At 37.8% G+C, this 21637-nt stretch overlaps 1 long non-coding RNA gene across 1 annotated transcript in view; it reads left to right on the top strand.

Annotated features, from left to right (window-relative positions):
- LOC103657407 overlaps positions 1-21637 on the top strand; it is a 50623-nt gene that overhangs the window by 20993 nt on the left and 7993 nt on the right. Inside the window, exons 3-4 of the long non-coding RNA XR_005838352.1 lie at positions 17471-17559; positions 19664-19825. This is a non-coding gene — a long non-coding RNA (uncharacterized LOC103657407). The remainder of the gene's footprint in view (positions 1-17470; positions 17560-19663; positions 19826-21637) is intronic.

Here is a 21637-nt window from a genome sequence, read left to right as displayed (position 1 = left end):
TCTAGCTGGTGTCTTTAACTGTATTTAGTTTGTATTTCTTATGGTGATAAATTTTTTAATTCCAGTTTAAAAGTGGGATAAAAGAGGCAGAAACAGAAACTTGCCTTTAAATGTTTATGCACTTTATACAGTTTGGGGTCTGAAACAAAGGGGCCAATTTCCAGACTGATTGATTGTGTATGTGTATGTGTGTGTGTCTGTATGTGTCTGTGTGTATAACTGAAATATTACCTACAAGCAAAAAACATTCCATTCTAAATAAACTAGAACAAAATATAAGTGCAATAATTTCTCCTGGGACTCAGACACAATTACTATTATTAATACTATTATTTATTTAGGTAAATATTTTTTAAATATATAAATTTATAAGTGTGTAGTTTGTAAGTTATATGGCAAATTAGGATTACTTTATGAAAGGGAAGACCCAGGACAGTGTGCTCGTCATCTACAGAATAAAGTCCAGATAACTCAGCAGGACGTGTTCTGGCTTGCCAACTTCTCCAGCTCCCATCTTCAGCTCTCATCGTATCCAGCCTTGTGCGCTAGCATTATTGATTAGCTCGCAGTTCCTCCAAAATGTCATGCTACATAGGAACTCCATGATAATGTCTGCCTGGCATTATTTTCAGGTTTTTTTTTTTTTTCTTTCTGTCTAAGGAAAATGTTCTTTACGTTAAGGACATTTGCTCAATATATCGATATATATTTATTAGTGTGATTACTTGGCTCAAGACCGTTTCCCCAAGTAGAATGTGGGCTCTGTGTTTTGAAGGACCCACTAAATTTGATTTGATCATCACTGTGTCCCTGTGGCATTGTGCTTGTCACATGGTAGGTACTCAGTAATTGTCAAATGATCAAAGGAATGAACTGTATTGTTATCTATCTTTGAGTATGGAACAATGAAGAGCTAAAAATAAGATTACTAGGGGAAAGTATAGTTGCCAGTTTCTGAGGGATCTGTTTTTAGTTTTTAGTTTTCTACTTTTTAAATAAATAGGAGAGGCATTACTGTTTATTAAGCATTCATTATATGCAAAGTGTTGAATTGTGTTTGTACAGCTGCAGGAGGATTTACTCTATCTTTTCCTTTGAGGAAATGACAATCCAAATAATGGCCAGGATCAAAAACATGAAAAATACACAAGATAAACATAAGTTTCCAAAAACTGAATTTTATTTTACTGCCAAGGCCCAAACCTGAATAGTCTTTTTCACTGGGTTTTTATTCAGTTTTTGTTTGCCCAAGGGCATTTTATGGTATCTGTTTGGAATGGTCCCTTCTAAAGACTACCTTGGAAATGTAGTTTTATTTCGACCTCATTCAGTGAGAGAGAAATCTAGAACATGTAGTTATGATGCAGAAGGAAAATAAAAAGAAACACCCATTAGGAGAGCTTCATGGTATATTTACTCCTAATTCTAGACGGGCCTCCTGCCATGTCATATCCTCACCATGTATCTCTTGTCCTTCTTACTCTTTACAGGAAGGCAGGTTCAATTTCAGCAGTCACTGTCACCTTAGGGCCATTTTCTGAACCTATTTTGGTTTTATTGACTAAACATTTCTTTAGTAAACGTGAAAGAAATGTGGGCAAATATGGTGAGTAAAGATAAAGAAGACTTTGACCACTTTTCCCCAAGTAAGCCCATAACTGCAATGGGCAAAATTTGACCAAGAATTTACTGACCCTTTCTACTGTATGATTCATTCAACCACAAATATTTTTTGAGTACAACAAATATTTTCCAGTACCAAATACTGGAACTGTTCTAGGGAACAGGGATGTAGCATGGTACGGACGATAATCCCTACCTTCATAGATCTTATGTTGTAGTGGAGGATTTTGCTTTCTAGTGTCTACTCTGTACACGAGACCAGAGCATTGCTGAAAAAATTACTTTTCATGCAAAACCCACTTCTTTTCATGTTTTGAAGCAAGCTTCTCTAATAGCCTAGCAGGCATGCGAAGGCCTATATAATTTGGTCTCTACTTACCTCTTTAACCTTGTGTTAGTTTTCTGAAAACAACATGGATTTATTATCTCACAGTTCTGTAGATCTGAAATCTAGGTTGACTCAATTAGTTTTTCTGCTCTGGGTTTCACAAGATTGAAATCAGTGTTACTTAGCTCTTCTCTGGAGGCTTTGGAAAGAATCCGTTTCCAAGCTCATTCAGGTTGTTAGTTGAAGTCAGATCCATCATGGTTGTAGTAAATGTCAGGATTCCATTCTCTTTTATGGCTGAGTAATATTCCATTTTATTTATATGTCTCTATCTCACAGCTTCTTTACCAGTTCATCTATCAGTGGACACTTGGGCTGCTTCCATAGTTTGGCTACTATAAATAATGCTATAATAAACATAGGGGTGCATGTATCTTTTCAAGTTAGTGTTTACATATTACATGGGTAAATACCCAGTAGTAGAATTACTGGATCATATGGTAATTCTATATTTAAATTTTTGCAGAATCTCCATACTGTTTTCCACAGCGGCTGCTCTAGTTTGCATTCCTACCAACAGTACACAAGGGTTCCTTTTTTCTCTACGTCCTCACCAATGCTTGTGTCTTGTCATTTTGATTTTAGCTGTTCTGACAGGTGTGAGGTGATATCTCATTGTGGTTTTGATACGCATTTCCCTGATGATGAGTGATGTTGAGCATCTTTTCATGTGTCTGTTGGCCATCTGTATGTCTTCTTTGGAGAGATGACTGTTCATGTCTTCTCCCCATTTTTAATTTTTTTTTGTATTGAGTTGTATAAGTTCTTTATTTCGGATTCTAATCCTTTATTGGATATATCATTTGCAAATATCTTCCCTCATTCTGTAGATTGTCTTTTAGTTTTATGTTTCCTTTGCTGTGCAGAAGCTTTTTATTTTGATGTAGTTCCAATAGTTTATTTTTGCTTTTGTTTCCCTTGTGTTAGGGGATATATCTAAGGAAATATTGCTACTGCTGATGTCAGAGAAATTGCTGCCTGTGATACCTTGTAGGATTATTATGGTTTCAGGTCTCATATTTAGGTCTTTAATCCATTTTTAAATTTTTGGGTATAGTGTAAGAAAGTAGTCCAGTTTCATTCTTTTGCATGTAGCTGTCCAGTTTTCCCAACACCATTTGTTGAAGAGATTCTTTTACCCATTATATATTCTTGTCTCCTTTGTCAAAAGTTAATTCACCATAAAAGTGTGGGCTTATTTCTGGACTCTATTCTGTTCTGTTGTTCTACATGTCTACTTTTGTGCCAGTACCATACTGTTTTGATTACTATAGCTTTGTAGTCTTTCTTGAAATCTGGGATTGTGATACCTCCAGTTTTGTTCTTTTTCAAGTTTTGGCTATTCAGGTTCTTTTGTGCTTCCATACAAATTTTAGGATATTTCTGTGAAAAATGCTGTTGGTATTTAATAGGGATTGCTTTAAATCTGTACATTGCTCTGGGTAGTATGGACATTTTAATAATATTTGTTCTTCCAACCCCTGAGCATGGAATATCTTTCCATTTGTTTGTGTTATTTTCAATTTCTGTCAATGTTTTATAGCTTTCAGAAAGCAGGTCTTTCACCTCCTTAGTTATATTTATATTTATTCCTATGTATTTTATTATTTCTGGTGCAATTGTAGGTGGTATTGTTTCCTTGATTTCTCTTTATGCTGCTTCATTATAAATATATAGAAATACAAAAGATTTCTGTACATTGATTTTACATCCTGCAACCTTACTGAATTCATTTATCAGTTTAGTAGATTTCTCATGGAGTCTTTAGGGTTTTCTATGAATAGTACCATGTCATTTGCAAATAGTCGAAGTTTTACTTCTTTCTCACCAATTTAGATGCCTTTTATTTTTTGTTGTTGTTGCCTGATTGCTGTTGCTAGGACTTCCTGTACTTTATTAAATAACAGTGGTGAGAATGGAGGAAAAGCTCTCTGTTTTTCCCCATTGAGGATGATATTAGCAATGGGTTTCTCATATATGGCCTTTATTATGTTGAGGTATATTCCATCTAACCCTACTTTGTTGAGGGGTTTTACCATGAATGGATGGTGTACTATGTCAAATGTTTTACCTGCACCTATTAAAATGATCATATGGTTTTATCCTTCCTCTTATTGATATGATGTATCATGTTGACTGAATTGTGAATACTGAACCACCCTTATATCTCAGGAATAAATCCCACTGGATCGTGGTGAATGATTTTTTAAATGTATTGTTGGATTTGGTTTGCTACCATTTTGGTGAGGATTTTGCATCTATGTCTATCAGAGATATTGGCCTGTAGTTCTTCTTTTTTGTAATGTATTTATCTGGCTTTCTTATCAGAGTAGTGCTGGCCTCATAGAATGAATTTGGAAGCTTTCCTCCCTCTTCTACTTTCTGGAATAGTTTGGGAGGAATAGTTATTAACTCTTCTTTAAATGTTTGGTAGAATTTGTCTGTGAAGCCATCTGGTCTTGGACTTTTGTCTGTTGGGACCTATTTGATAACTAATTCAATTTCATTGCTACTACTTGGTCTATTCAAATTTTCTATTTCTTCCTAATTCAATTTTGGGAGGTTATATGTTTCTAGGAATTTATCTGTTTCTTTTAGGTTGTTCAATTTTTTGGTATAAATTTTATAAAATTCCCTTAATAATCCTTTGTATCTCTGTGGTGTTGGTTGTTATTTCTCCTCTTTTATTTCTGATTTTGTTTATTTGAGCCCTCTTTTTGATGAGTCTGGCTAACATTTTATCAATTGCTGGATAGTGTATTCTTGGCTGGAGGTTTTTTATTTTTGAGCACTTTGAATATATTATGCCACTCTCTTTTGGCTTGCAAAGTTTTGCTGAAAAATCAGCTGATAGCCTTATGGGTTTTTTCCTTGTATATAACTGCTTTCTTTTCTTTTTTCTTGCTGCTTTATCACTACCCTTTGCCATTTAAATTGCTATGTGTCTTGGTATAGACCTTCTTGGGTTGATTTTTTTGGGAGCTCTCTGTGCCATCTGTGATTGGTTCTTTTTATATATTTTCCATCTCTTTCTTGAGTATCTCCCTGAGTTCCTCCATTTTTTTCTCAACTCCAGTGTGTATCTTTATGACCATTATTTTTAATTTTCTTTCTTTTTTTTTTTTTTTTTATTTATTTGACAGAGAGAGAGACAGCCAGTGAGAGAGGGAACACAAGCAGGGGGAGTGGGAGAGGAAGAAGCAGGCTCCTAGCGGAGGAGCCTGATGTGGGGCTCGATCCCAGAACGTTGGGATCACGCCTTGAGCCGAAGGCAGACGCTTAACGACTATGCCACCCAGGCGCCCCTATTTTTAATTTTCTATTGGGCATATTAATTATCTCCGTTTCACTTAGGTCTCTTGATGTGATTTTACCATGTTCTTTCATTTGAGATATATTCCTCCATCTCCTCATTTTATCTGATTCTCTGCATCCGTTTCTATGTTTTAGGAAAGTCAGCAGGTATCTTGCTGTTGATAGTAGTGGCCTTAGACGAAGACGTCCTATAGTGTCCTGCAGTGCAATGTCTCCTATTCACCAGAGCCTGGCTTTTCAGAAGTATCTCCTGTATGTGTTGCATGTGCCCTACTCATGCGGCTGAGCCACATTTACCTTCAGTTCAGTCATTTGCAATGATTCTCTTTGCCTATTAAGGGCAGGTTTTGGTCCCTGCCAAAGGGCAGGTTTTGTGCTGTTAAGAGGCCAGTCTGGGCCCACCTTGGGCTTCAGTGCAATCAGACCAGGCATTTGCCAGAACTGTGGTGGCACTGAACTGCAGGATGCTCTCCCTGGATTTTCTCCTTTTTTAAAAGATTTTATTTATTTATTTGACAGAGAGGGAGAGAGAGAGAGAGCACAAATAGGGAGAGTGGGAGAGGGAGAAGCAGGGAGCCTGATGCAGGGCTCAATCCCAGGACCCTGAGGTCATGACCTGAGCCGAAGGCAGTCAGTCACTTAACCAATTGAGCCACCCAGGTGCCCCTCCCTGGGTTGTCTCCCAAGAGGCTTTTTTTGGTGGGTGGGGCTTGCAGTCAGACCACCTGTCTTCCCCTATCCCACTGCTGAGTCACAGTCGAACTGGTGTGTGTGGTTATCTTCCCCTTTCTCCAGAGCAGGTGTCACTTTGGAGTGGTGCTGACCCTTGTTGCGGCTGTTTGCACACTGTCACCCTTATGGTGGTGCTTTGGATGGACTCCACCTGTGGGATGAAGTGGAGAGGGTTGGTCCATAGGAGAGCATGGGAGTAGGAAGTTTTGTTAACAGGCTAGATGGAGAGTGTTTGAGCTGGTTCCTGCAGGTGTCCATGCATCTAAGCGGGGGGGCAGGGGAGGGAAGTGACACCCACCAGTTCTTTTGTTTTTCAAGTCTCCTAAAGATCTCTGCCCCTTCCAGCACATGCTCTGAGATTAGTAAATAAATCTCCTATATACCCCAGGCATTTTTCAAATTGCTTCTTCTATGCTGTATCTCATCAGGGTTGCTCTTATGTTGTCTCATTAAGGGTGGGAATTCAGTTTCCTATTGCCCTCTGGTTCTCCCAGAGCTGAGCTGCTGATTTTTAAATTTCCCAGTGTTGAGCCTCACTGATTGTAAAAATTCACAAGTTAAGCTCCTCTGGTGTTCAAAGCCAACTATTATGGGGGTTTGTCTTCCCAGTGTGGATCTCCTGTGCCTGCAGTACCTGGTGTGAAATCTGCTCCTCTCCCTTTACCATGCTTGTGGTGTCCCTCTCTTCCGTGGACAGTCTCACAGGTCATTTTGTGTCTCTGCCCTTTCTACCATTTCTGACATGGCCTCTTCTCTATGTTTAGCTGTGGAGAGTCTGTTCTGCCAGTCTTCAGGTCATTTTCTGGGTTATTTACACTGATGTGGGTGTTATCTTGGTGTATTTATGGAACAAGGTGAACTTAGGGTCCTCCTGCTCTGCCATCTTTTCCAGAATTCCACCACTGTTGGTTTCCTGAATCAGCCTGTTCAAGGAAGTGATGTTGTCCTAAGTGTCTGCGTCTCTAATGCCGACCACAGTGTTTAACACCTGTAGTGGTTCAATAAAATTTACTGATTAATTGCAGCAAAAAAGAACACTTGCTTTTTCATGGAATAATCAACTAGTAAGTCAACTGTTATCAATTTGTTGATTTTATGTTAATGAATACAATTATAAAGTAAACATTTTGAATGTTTACTTAAAGTTCATGAATTTAAATTCAACTTATCTAGAAGATTTCTAGGCTTAAGCTTCTACTTTATTATTAATTCAACTCTTTGGATTTGGGTATAACTTTTCTCTCCTTAGAGTTAAGTCCATTTCTGTTCATATTTGCTATACTTTCAGTTATTTTTTTCCAAATTTCCATCCTCATTTTCTTACACAAAGTGTTTTAGGTTGGCTGACTTGTTTTATTTATGTTATCGTGTCAAACAATGCATAGTGGATCCATTCAATTATAGAGTTCTGTGCAACCAAACAGCTCACATCTCATGTATATATTTTGTTGTTGTTGGATTACTTCATTTATATATAGAATAAACATTCTGTCGTTCTATTTAAAGTTACCCTTAGCTAATACTTCTTTGTGTTTCAGGTAACATTAATCATAATTATTAAAAGTCACAGATGGATCTGTATTGCCTCTGAATGACTAAACAAATGTAAACTTTGCATAACCAATATTTTTTGTGTCTGTATTGTATCGATTTTGTGAAAATTAGAGAGCCATGTATTATGAATGCTATGTGAACTCTGGATTAATAAAATTATATACAGGTTTCCCCTACTGTCCAAAAGTTCACTTCTTTCCACTCTGCTTTTATGAAAGACCTATCTTGGTACCTGTTTTCACTAAGTGAAAGAAATCTAAAGAGTATTTTCACTTTTATGAAAGTAATTACTTCACTTTACACGATTTTGGCTTGTAAAGTTTTCATAGGAATGCTCTACTTTTGGGTAGTGGAGGAAACCTAAGTAGCATAACTATTTGCTAACTATATAGGATAACAGACTTTGCGTATTTTTAAAAAGTAGTATAATTGTTTCATCTTAATGGCTTTTCCTATTCACCCAAAATTGTATCTTCAGTTCACCCAGATTTAGCAAGAGATTGTTCATACTTTGATACAGACTCTAAAGGTCCTTAGAGATCACTTAGTCCCTTCATTTGTGGCCATTATGTACTCATTGTTTCAGGAAAGGCACACAAGAGCAAAAAGGAAAGGGAAGAAAGTGTCTTTCAGGCTGTTTCACTAGCCAGTGGAAATGGAAATAACTTAAAGAATAAACAAATGAGAAGTAAGCATCATGAGTAAAAAGAGAACTTCCTCAAACCTAACTTAGGCAAAATTTCTCTTTCTGCAGGAGGGGGAAGAATCAGGAAGCACAAATTTTTGTGGCCCTATAGGGAGTTTTCTGTGATCTGCCACCTGGGCCAAGTTCCAAAGAAGGCCAAATGGCAGTTTGAATTTGAGGTTGCTGATAGCAATGAATACCTGATCTCCATTTCTCTGGGTAGAGCTCCCAGAAGCTAGCTATGAGGCATCAACAAGAAAAGGCCTGTATCATGAAACCTCCCAGAGTTCCACTGGCCCAGTGTGGCCTGACAATACAGCAATGATTCCACTCCGGCCTTGAAAGGCATAGAAGTGGCCAGCAGCCTCTGGACTAGAGATAATCTCATGCATACGAACAAGTGAGGTCTTACAGCAAGCTAGGAGGGCTAGTTAACAGAGACGTACATTTAGAAAAGAGTGAGAGTAATTAAAGACAATTTTTGGTCACCTTGCATCAAGATTCTGATGTGTCTGTCTGTTGAATGTTGGTGTCCCTACTGGGTTTGTATTTTGAGTCCTATATCCCCTTGTGATGGTGTTTGGAAGTGGGGCCTTTGGGAGGTGATTAGCTCATGAAGGCAGATCACTCGTGAGTAGGATGAGTGCCCTTGTGAAAGAGACCCAAGAGAGCTTCCATACCCCTTCTGTTATGTCAGAAGACAGCCATGTGTAAACCAGAAAGCAGAATTTCACCAGACACCAAATCTGCTGGAGCCTTGATCTTGGACTTTTCTGCCTTCAGAACCGTGAGAAATAAATTTCTATTATTTGCAAGCCACCCACCCACTCAGGTATTGTGTTGTAGTAGCCCAAATGGACTAAAATATGGCCCCACATCATGCTTTGCCCCAAATTACACATACACACACAGACACAGACAGACAGACAGATAGACACACACACACACACACACACACACACACACACACACCCCGTGACTGGATCTATGTAAGACTTTTGGAATTTAGGTGCAACCTGGGGGAAATTGAGAGGGAAATATACAAATATATTAAGACTACATTTCTGCTAATCTAGTGAAATAGGAATTAAACTGACTTACAATAAACAAATACATAAAATTATATATATATATATATTTTTAAGATATTATTTATTTGACAGAGAGAGAGGCAGTAAGAGAGGGAACAGAAGAAGGGGGAGTGAAAGAGGGAGAAGCAGGCTTCCCGCTGTGCAGGGAGCCCGATGCAATGCGAGGCTTGATCCCAGAATGCTGGGATCATGACCTGAGCTGAAGGCAGACACTTAACAACTGAGCCACCCAGGTGCCCCTAAAATTATATTTCTTAGACACATAAATCCAAGGACTTTGATTCTTACCTATTGCATTAAAAAAGATGTTAGGTAATTAACCAAACGTTATGCTGCAAAAAAGTGAGAGATTCAGGTAAGAACCTAAATTTCTGACTTTTACTTTAATGCTTTTCCCATGACACATCACAGACACGGTTTCAAACCGTGAAGGTAAAGCTAATTTTTAATTGTAACACAGCCATCAGACCTCTTGGGTGACTTTATGTTTCTAGCATTAGGTGCATGAAAGTTTTTCATCTCAGTTTACTTATCTAACACCACGTAGCAAATCTGTGGAACAGCCCATATGAGGATATGGTCAAGAATATCGTCTAAATTTAATATTTACTTTTCTAGAGATAATCAAAGAGGTAAGGTGAACACTTCGATAAAGCTTCTCATTATGTATGTTCATTTCAAAAGTAGAGGTAGCCTTTTAGTTTTTTGCTTCCATTTGTAGTTTGTGGTTTATTTTTTCAGGATTATTTATTGGTCAGTAGAATGTACATGGCTACCAAATAATTTAATGGGAGATCTCATTTTATGAGCTACCTGGGCTTTCATTGCGTAGGGAAANNNCAGAGTTCCAAGTACCCGCTGCAGTGGAGAGGTCCCTGTTTCCAAAGACCTATGTCCTGCCATAACCTTTCTACAATGGTCCCAGAAAGTTAAAATGGAACATATTCCATGTGCTGCAGGCCTGAAGTAATTATATTGGTTTCAGATCGTTTTGATAACTTGAGAAAGGCAGAATGTCAGAAAACATACACTGTTTTCATTTCCATTCAAATACCATGTCCAGTAAGGTTCTCCCTACATTGAAATTCTTACCTGAATGGATTATATTTTGATGTATCTGTCGATAGAAAAGAGTAATTCCACAGAGATCATAGCAGCAAAATAAAAGCTCTAAGCTTCTCAGGACAGCTAATGTGCAACTGTGACCGGAGTTCCCAAAGGAGTTTAAGTCGTCACTTGTACCCATTCATATGGCATTCAGTCTCTGTTCTTTTAAACTCCCGAGGCCCATTTCCTTAGCTCATATTCCTACATTCCTCTCTTCTAATGTATACTTCCTTTGATATCTGACAGAATTAACAGTACAGTGTTACAGGCTATCTCCACACTAGCTTCATTCAAAGGCAAAATTGATCAAATGCTGTGTGTTGAACTTTCTGAGGAAGTGAAAGTAGCAGCCACTTGTCCTGTTGATGTTGTTTTCTGAGTGAAGAGGCAGCAGACCAGTCAGTCCACAGGCTTCTTCCATGTGCTTAGCGCCGTTGTGAGCGAGTGGATGTAGAGGGAGGATTTAAGAAGTGAGAGCCTTAATCCTGTGTTCCTATGACATTTCCAGTCTCCTTGTAGTCACAGGACAATCACACTTAACAAGTATTGTCCTCTTGGACACCATGGACCAGCAGTGAGCTCTGCCTATTTAGAAAGGATTAAAACCAGTCAATACATTTGTAAATATTAAAAGAAATATGTTGAATCACTCATCATCAGGGAAATACAAATCAGAACCACGATGAGATACCACCTCACACCTGTCAGAATGGCTAAATTCACAACACAGGAAATGGCAGATATTGGCGAAGATATGGAGACAGGGGAACCTTTTTACAGTCTTGGTGGGAATGCAAAGTGGTGCAGCCACTCTGGAGGACAGTATGGAGGTTCCTCAAAAAGTTAAAAATAAAACTACCCTATGATCCAGCAATTGCACTACTAGGTATTTACCCAAAGGATACAAAAATACAGATTTGAAGGGATGCATGCACTCTGATGTTTATAGCAGCATTATCAACAATAGCCAAACTATGGAAAGAGCACAAATGTCCATCGACAGATGAATGGATAAAGAAGGTGTGGTATATATGTACAATGGAATATTGCTCAGCCATGAAAAGGAATGGAATCTTGACATTTATGACGATGTGGGTGGAGCTAGAGTGTGTTCTGCTAAGTGACGTAAGTCAGTCAGAAAAAGACAAATACATATGATTTCACTCATGTGGAATTTAAGAATGAACATAGGGGAAGGGAAAAATAAAAAAGAGAGGGAAGCAAACCATAAGAGACTCTTAACTAAGAGAACAAACTGAGGGTTGATGGAGGGAGGTGGGCAGGGGATGGGCTAGACAGGTGATGGGTATTAAGGAGGGCACCTGTTGTGATGAGCACTGGGTGTTGTATTAAGTTATGAATCATTGAATTCTATTGATGAAACCAATATTACCCTGTATGTTAGCTAATTAGAATGTGAATAAAAACTTGAAACAAAAAAAATAATAAAATAAAATAAATGTGTGAAAACTTTTTCCACTTTCTGAAAACATTACATTTTGGGTTAATAGTATGGTTATATATTATCCAAAGAAGCCAATCAACAGTACTTTACCTTTCTTTGTCTTACCACTATGTGAGAAATGCTATGAAAATGTGAGCTATTATTATTCTGGTATTCTTATTAATAACTATAATTAACTTCATGCTTGAACCCATTTAGTGGCTTCCCATGGATTAGAATAAGATCTGACTTTCTTACAGTAGCCCACATGTCTCCCTACATGATCTGGTCTTTGCTTCCTTCTGAAACTGCCTGTTGGGCCAACATGCTTCAACCCTTCTCCCCTTTTAGGTTCTGAAACTAAATTGATTTCACCCTTAGTGCCTTTGCAGCTGCCTATTATTCTGCATGGAAAACTGGACTAGTTATTCCTAAACCCTTTCCAGGGCTGGTTCTGTCTCTTTCTTCAAATCTTAACCTATGGATAGTAAGTAGCTACACTTACAGCGAGCATAGTATAACATAGCATAACAGCACTATGTTGCAATGAAATTCATGTAACATTATGTGTCAACTGTACTTCGGTAAACACACACACACACAATCACACGCACAATCTCAGCCTAAATATCTCATCAGACAGACCTTCACCAAATTATTTAAATTAGAATCCTCATTATTGTCTTAATAGAGCTCTCTGCTTACTTTTATAACGATAATCTAGTATGTAATTATGCTAGCCGTTTGGTCACCTGTGTATCTATAGTACCCTCCTGAATCCAAAGCCCCCGAGAAAGCTGGGACTTGATTTTATGCTATAGGTGACCCAGTGCCTAGGATAGTGTCTGACACACTGTGGGCTTCTAATATTTGTTGAATGACAAAAAAATGAATGAATAAGAAAAAGGAGAAAAAGAAAGATGAGGGAAAGAAAGAAGCTAGGAAAGGAAAGAAGAAAGGAAGAAGGGGGAAAAAAATCCTGCTTCTTTTCCAAGGTATGGCATAAAAGAGAAATGAGGAAGGAGAGGTTTTCACTCCATGAAGCAGGTTCTTTGCCTTTTTTATACTGGTATCTCCAGCACTGTGTCTGGCATTTAGCGAGGGCTTGAAAAAGGTTTGTAGAAAATAAAGTAAATTAATAAATGAAAAACTATGTTGCTATTTAGTCTCTGTCTAAAAGAAATACAATCTGAAAAAAATCAGGCACCTTTCAAGAAGAGACCCTGCAGAATGTACACCATTGTTGGAAGCCGTGAATTTGAAATAACTTCAGTTCCTATGAAAAATAGACAAAGCTGTGTCATATGTGACTTTGGGGGCTGTTTCCATCTGAAGTTAGATTTTCGTTTCTGATTTAATCTGTGTGTGTATAAGCCTGTTATGATTTGGCCCAGATGAAGAAATACACATTTAAATTGCACCCTTTTTGAAAAAAAAAAAAAGTAAAACTTTTGAAAAGTTTTTTTTGTCAACTTGAGGGCAATTTCAGGCTTGTATATCTCCAAATAACACTAAAAATATGGAAATAATAAAACAGATGGAAAAATTACTGAGATTGTACTTGACATGTTAGCTTTCGTTCTGACTTGGTCTCTAGATGTTAGCTCAACATCAAAAACTGACTGGCATTTAGACAAGACATCCTTAAGTTCTTTTGGTCCCCGGGGTTACCGTTTCTTCCAGCAGCATAATACTACCAGCTGCATATAAATTGGTGTCAGTTTGTGAGAGAATTCCTGGAGTGGTTTTGCTTTTTATATTAGAGAAAGGAAGTTTTAAAATACGAGTAAAATAACTTCCGAGACATACCTTGCAGACAAACTGGCATTAGAAATGCCCATGGCACCGATAAACAGCCCTGGTTATTTTGTGGGGGTCTTCCTTGTCCCTTAGCCTAACAGTCTTCTCTTGCTACTCTGAGTCTGAGAGAAAGCTCGCCCTTTGATATCCCAGCGGCATGCAAATTCCTCCCCTCACATTGTTAGTGAGGCAGCAGGAGGGTGCTGTGTCCACATTCACCCACCCATGCTAGTAGTTAGGTGGCATACACAAAAATGACACCCACCAGCCTCTCTGCCTCCAGGGAGCTTCAACCGTCCCTGCCCCTCCAGAAGACGTTAGATTATCAAATGAATCTCCTTCACAAGTAGTCCAAACACTTCTCAAACTGCTGTTTCTTCACTGGTTCTTGGACACGTGAGACGGCCCAAGAGCCCTTTGAAAGAGGAGCCTCGGTTTTCTATAACAGGTTGCATCACTTGCATGTCAGCCCCATTAGTTTTTCAAGCCAGACATTGCAGGGGTTCATCTCTCTGGTACAGATCCCAGGGGTTGGGATGCCCAAGATAGGGCACCAGCCTCTTGCTCCTCCAACAGAGCACCGGACTGGTGAAATCCCTCTCTGTTGTGTGTCAGGGTTGGGGTTTTGGAGCTTTTCTCCATGTGATTTTTATCCTTCTTTGTGGAGGAGCTGTGCATCTAGTTTTCAGAGGGAAGTGATTCATACGTAGCTATAGATTTGGTGTGTCTGTGGGAGGAGGTAATTTCGGGATCTTCCTACACTGCCCTTCTGCAGAAGTCCAGAATGTTAGTTTTTTTTAAAACCTATGATAACCCACAGCAATATTTCCTTACTGCCTTACAAGCTCTGACAAACTTTTATACCCAGGTCCTCCACTGTCCAGTCCTGCATTGTCAAATCAAGTTATCTTCTTCTCATATGTCTGGGAAAATACTTAGCTTTCGTATAGGACTATATATATTATTAGCAAGAGGAGTCTTACTTGGAAGACCCAGGCCTCTATCTACTATTAAAACTTTGATCCACTATTAAGGTCCACAAGAATGCATACTGGTGGTAAACCAAAGCACTGCGTTATGAACAGTTCTGTGCAAAAGATGGGGGTGAAAGGTCTTGTATGGGGTAGAATTGTTACTAAATCAGGTCAGTTCTTTGTTTCTCTTATAAAGAGAATGGCTCTGGTGTTGCTGGCACTGAAAGAAGTCAGAAAGGACACATAGAGACAGCCAATCAACTGTCTCCAGAAAAACACTGCATAAAGAAAAATAGTGCACAATTAGTAAATAACCGTGGATGTTAAAAGAAAGATTCTACATAATAACAAACTTCATTTAATTGCACGCAGAAGCGCACTGCTTTGCAACTTGTTACAAATGATTTAGATAAAAGGAATGACCATTTCAAAAGATAGCGTGGCAAGAATAGGGTCAGGTGTGGGAAGATCAATTGAACAGAAGAATCTAGCCCTGTTTGAATAAGGCAGGCTAACAATTGGTGGTCCTGTACCATATCTCACCCAAAGGTGCGCTTTGTTCGGCTAGCATAGGTTTGAAAACTTGAATATAAATGTTTTAATGTGGCACTAATACTCCCAGTTTATTATGTCACTTTCCACGATCATATATTCATCCCATTTATACACTTACGATGCTTGCATGGCTCCTGTGTGCATTTGAACTTGTGACCCAGGAGGGTATTTTTAGATGTTCCTTGAGAGGAGAAGCGAAATGCTTACATCAAAGCATCGCTGATATGCTTTGTAGTTGTCCTATGTAATTATGCTTTGCCCATCATATTAATAGTGAACGGTGCATTGTTCTTAAATACATTCTTCTGCTATTTTAGATACATTCTTCTGCTATTTTATAAAGTCTCCAGTTAAAAACCCTTTCAGATATTGGTTGTTATATGTATAATATATATGTGTGTGTGTTCATATATATTTATATATAATTCATATATATATGAATTGGGTATACCTTAACGATCATTGCAGTTGAGATGCTTTCAAATAATCCTCAATCGTGAATGCCATCTTAACTATGATTTGTGAAAGGTTCATTATACTGCAGAAAGTAACGCCTGTGGTTCTTCTTTTCTTCCTTTTTTCCCCCATTCTTTTTTGAGTCCAGCTTTCGCTCTGTCACCAGTGTGTTTCCTATTTTTCATCATAACTGAAGTTATTTCAGGGCGCCTGGGTGGCTCAGTGGGTTAAGCATCTGCCTTCGGCTCAGGTCATGATCTCAGGCTCCTGGGATGGGGCCCTATCTCTGGCTCTCTGCTCAGCGGGGAGTCTGCCTCTCTCTCTCACTCTCCTTCTGTGCTCTTTCTCTCTCTCTTTCTCAAATAAATAAATAAATAAATAATCTTAAAAAAACAGAAAACAAAAACCTGAAGTCATTTGTCCCTAACTCTGGCTAACATCCTATCCTTCTCAACAGGGTGAGCATCCCTTCCCCAAGGAAAGATTTATTCAGGGGCTAACAAGTTATTCCAATTTTTTGTTCATTAATTATGTCATGGGTCACTGAACCTTTTTTGTGAAATGCCTCCTAAGAGGATATATACATACACAAACACATCCACAAAGATATATACATAAATATATGTATACATAAATCTATATACATAAATATATATGTGTGTATATGTGTATGTGTGTTTATATTTTATCCTCCATAAGCACCCTTCATCGAGAAAGGTCTTTTGATAAGAGCCTATTTTCCAGGTGATTTATCTGCTCAACACTCACCACAATTCTATCAGCTGGGTATTTTAATTTTTAAAAATAGTATTTATAATTGAGGAACTCGAGGTTGGAACAGTTTCAGTATTTTCCCAGGTCACCTAAGTAGTGACTAGCAGAGCCAGGATGTGAATGTCTAGGTCTATTATGTTTCTATTTCATCCTACTATTTCATGTCGATCACTGCAGCACAGGGTAAGATGGATCAGATTTCACTTCTCTTTACACTAGAAAAACAGAAAACACTCCACTTGGTTATATTGTATATATTTATTTTACTATCTAAACAAAGAAATAAAAACTCTTTCAAGTTTTATTTTGTCATTAATGCAAACAAAGGGTAGCGAGATGTTTTGAATGATTTTTGCTTAGTTTAATAACTAATGAAATTATAATCCGTATCTGCCTAGGAAGAGAAATGACCTTACATTGAGACACTGTGCATCTAGTGTATCTTAGAGTAACAATCCTTGTCGTATCTCTGAGACTTGTCTTGTCAATCATTAGCTGTCAAGAGTTCATCCTGTCACTTTGATTAAAGGTAACAAAACTTGTTTGATGGAAATACTTGACTTCTCTTGAAGAAAAATGATAAAAATGATTTGTCCCTGTAAACAAGAGAAAAATACTTGTCATCATTTATCTTGGCAAAGTATTGAAATATCTTAATTGAAAATAACAAAGGGAAGAGGTTTTTTTTTTTTAATGTTTATGAATTTTGCATGGAGAAGAGAGTCCCTGTGGAGTTATTCTGCTGGATATTCTTTTTGGGCACTTGATTTCTTGAATCCAAAACATAAGTGAAACTGGCATTAATTTACATATGTTTGCTTATTTTTCAAATCAAATATGTTAGAAATTCATAATATTTATGTCCTAGTTCTGTTGATTGATATATATGCAACACATGGATTATGTAAAAGTTTGTTGTAAAATAATTTAATAATATAATTACTTTGTTCCTTATCCTTTATGCCAAGAGAGAAAAGAGAAGAGGAGAGTACACAGTCAAGCATCAGAGCATAATCTTTCCTCTGTTTGTGCTGGAAAAGATAGATTTCCATGATGTCACTGTAAGTATTTTCAATCTGTATCTTTGTGTCATATATAGACAGGGTTATAGATTTATGCTTGTAGCAATTCAGTTAAAAATTTTCCCATTGCAAAACACCAACGGACTGAAAAATTGTGGCACACAACTTTTAAATTACCAGCTTGTGCTTGTAAGAATGGAAGAATATCCTTAGTAAAAAAAGAAGTAGGCAACTATAAAATAGTTTAAAAATCACGAGTGAACACCAGGCTGTCTTGAGGACATTTGGCTATACCAGGAACTTAGATCTTTGGGTTTTAAAGTCTTTGAAGAATGGGGCACCTGCGTACCCTCCAGCTCAGGTCTTGATCTCAGTGTCCTGGGATCCAGCCTGTGTCTGGCTCCCTGCTCAGCAGGGAGTCGGCTTTTCCCTCTCCCTCTCCCTCTGCACCCCTCCAACCCCGTTCATGCTCTTTCTCAAATAAATAAATTAAATCTTAAAAATATAGTCTTTGAAGGGTACATGAAAAAATACACTTTGGCTCAAGCAGAGGAGGGGAAGGGGACACTTACTATATGATGCTTATATCCAAAGTCTACAGCTTAGTGAAACTGAAAAGACATTTGCCAAATAACAAAGGGAGATGCTAATGGAACTTGTCTTTGCCAGCAAACCACATGCTTTCCCTCACGTAACCAAGGCAAAACTTTGTCCTATGTGACCCAGAAAATCGCACTCTGAGAAATAAATTCAGAGTGGTCCTACTTTAGTAAAGCTCTGTTAAGCCTGCCCAAAGCTGACTCAAATTCCCATTGGAGAAATCGACACTCAACTCAGGCCTCTCTTGGTTCTCATACATTGAGGTCATACAAATATCAGTTTTATACTTCAAATTACAAAGCAGATGAGAAATAATACACCATAAGCAAGAGTTAGTAGAAACAATAAATAGCAGAACTGGAAAAAGATAATTTAAATAATTGGGACTTATCAAATTTAAAATATGAAATAACTATGATTAAAATTTAAACAAATAAAAGAGAATTGAAAATACGATTGAGGAGACTGAGGCTAACATAGCTTATCTGGAATTGATTTTAGAGAACGAAATATGTTCAGAAATAAAAATAATGCAAATTAAAAACTGAACGGTATCGAGAAGCAGTAAATTAGACACAAGTAGGACAAAACTAGTGAACTGGATCTTAGATGAAGAAATTCTCAAGAAGCAGAGAAGAGATATGAAGTGGATTAACGTAGAAGAAAGGTTAAGAGACATAGTGGGCAGAATAAAAAGGCCAGTGCTCTGTCTTGTCAGTTACAGGAGAAGTGGGAAAAGCCAATGGTTAAATACATAAATGCTATTATCCAGAATCAATAGAAGATACAGAGTATCAGATTCAGGAAACATTATAAAACCTACAGTGAGATAAATATAAAATAATGGACACGGGCACATGTTTATGTATATCAAAATCAAAGAGATGTTTCATGCAAGTATTTATTTATTTTAAGAAGAAAAAGAGAAAAGACAAATCGGTTACAAAGGAACAACGATTAGGATGACATGAGTTTTAACACTAAAATATGTCACAAAAAGTGGAATAATATAATTGAAGTACTGAGAATAAAAATAACTTGGTCTTAATCCTATACCTAACTGAACTTTCAATAAAGAAAAATTTCAACCTTTAGTGTTTGTGGGCCCTGCTTCTGGGCTCCCAGGGAAGCTATAGTTTAACTTTTGCCAAGATCGGAATGACTTAACCAGACTTCAAAGCGTGGGATCCATTTCTGCCGGGGGCACACATTGTATATTGCTTCATTAGCAAATAACCTAAAAGAAACATTTCAAACTAAAGGTAACAATAAAAATCTCCTTAAGTTCCCATACCTCTGAAGCCTGTAACCTTGTAAGTACTAAAAGTATAAGATAAAGTTTGTAATTTTCTGGACTGTCTTCTGTCATGATGATTTGTAACTTTTGATGTAACAAGAAACGTGTGTAACACTCCGTCTCCAGAGCACCCTCTTCTTTGTGAAGAATATGTCTCCCGGCAGCTGTTCTAACTTGAGCTCAAATAAAACTCTTTTCCTTTCTCTTTAAAATTTCAAAAAAGGCTTGTTCATTTTGCATCTACAGTTTCACTTAATAATAAGGATGAAATAAACATATTTCCATAAAAATGTGAAGAGAGTTTGTTTCTACTAGACTCTTGCTGAAGGAACTTTCAAGATTGTACTTCAGGAAAAAGAGAAATCTGAAAGAACTGAGAGCAAGAAGGAATGGTAAACAAAAAACCTGGTAAATATGGTTATTTCTAAATAAATATTTTTGTATAAAAATAATATTGTTGTAAAACATAGGGGATAAAAACTAGAGAACTAAATTATTTGAATAGTAAGGCAATTTGGGAATTAAAGCCCTTGTGTTGCCGAGAAGAAAACTGAGATTTTCATTAACTTTGGGCTTTAGGAAATATGTACATATTAAAAGTCAAGAAATTGCTGAAATAAAAGAAGTAGCGTATAGCATTTCTATTATGGAAGTAAAAAGGGGGAGTGGTAGAAGAATTTAAAAATCCAAAAGCAACGAAGCATTAAAAAAAAGAGCATATGTAGAAAGAGAAGTTTAAATTCATCAGGAATATAAACCATTTATAAACTTCAATGTACCTAATATAGAAAATACAGAAATATATTTTCTCGAAATAAAGAAAGCAAAAATTGACAGAACTACTGGGTTGGTAAATCCACCAAGAGTAAGAGATTTCTAAAACAAAATTCTCAGTAACTGATAGATTAATAAGGTAACAATATATAAGGATATAATAGATTTGAACATTTTTTTTGCTTTTTTTCCCTCAGATAATAACTTATCTTGAACTTTCTTCAGTCTCTACCCAAATTGTACCTCCTGAAAGGTGTTATCCCATCATTCTTTATCCTCATCATTCTTTATTCTCTATCCTAGGTTAATTTAATAGCTTTTTTATTAAATGACCATATGCCAGTATTTATTTGTATATGTTCTTTTCCCTTTACTCCTTATGTTCCATGTGCCTAGACCACAGCCTGTTACATTGTAGGTGTTTAATAAATACTTGTCGAATAAACGGACTCGAGGTCTTGGCAATGTTGTTCTCTCTACGGGTAAACTCCTACTTGTCTTCTTAGCGTTCAGCTTTCAGATTCCTCAAGAAGTCTTGGCTTGCTTTCCCGGTCTAGGTTAGATCCCTCTGTTTTATACTTCTATAACGCTTTATAATGCCCTTTTGTAAATTCACTCAGTCATTCACTCAGCAATTATTTGAGCGCCAGCTATGTTCCAGTCCCTGGTTTAGACCTTAGGGATGCGGTAGTGAACACAACCGGCATCATCTCAGCTCTTGTGGAGTTTACATCTAGTGTGGTGGGGTTGGAGGGCAGACCAGAAGGAAACAGGTAAGTACATAGTACTTCATACAGTTATGAGTAGTGTGAGGAAAAATGAAGCAGGATGAGGGAGATGAGAGGGCCAAGAAAATAGTAGACGTGGCTCTTTTATATACAGGACCAGGTAAATCTTCATGCATTAGATGTTTTAGAAGATAATCTGTAAGTAAACAAAAGGTTAGCTCTGAGCATAAGCAGGGGAAAAGTGACCAGGTCAGAGGAAACAGCAAGTGGGAAGATCTTGAAGCAGTAGTGTTTTTAAAGCGTTCTGGGAACAGCAATGAGCCCAGTGTGGCTGGAGCAGAATGAACAAGGAAAGGGTTAGTAAGAGATGAAATAAAAGAGAGACTTTTTTGGGACTTCTTTGACAAGTGATGTCATTTTAGTTTATAGAGTTCTCAATGGGATGGCGTTGGGGAAGGGAATAGGGAGATACTCATAGGAAAGCCAGATTCTGAAGGTGCAGCCTCAAGAACAGCCGCGAGGTGGCGCCAAGCTGCCCAGGCCGCACCTCGATGTTCAGGGCGGGGAGCTGGGAGTCTAGGTGATTCCAGGGAACTCCCTCCCCACAGGGCTGGTGGGGCCGGAAACCCCCTTCTTCAAAGCCCAGAGGGGTTTGCTCCAATCCAAGGATCCCAGTCCCAGGGGCCGGGCCCTGGCCTTGGTGGCCCCCTTTTATTCC

The sequence above is a fragment of the Ursus maritimus genome, unplaced genomic scaffold (assembly GCF_017311325.1).
Source record: "Ursus maritimus isolate PB19 unplaced genomic scaffold, ASM1731132v1 scaffold_29, whole genome shotgun sequence".
NCBI classification, from domain to species: domain Eukaryota; kingdom Metazoa; phylum Chordata; class Mammalia; order Carnivora; family Ursidae; genus Ursus; species Ursus maritimus.
This window is presented reverse-complemented; position numbering and strand designations above follow the sequence as displayed.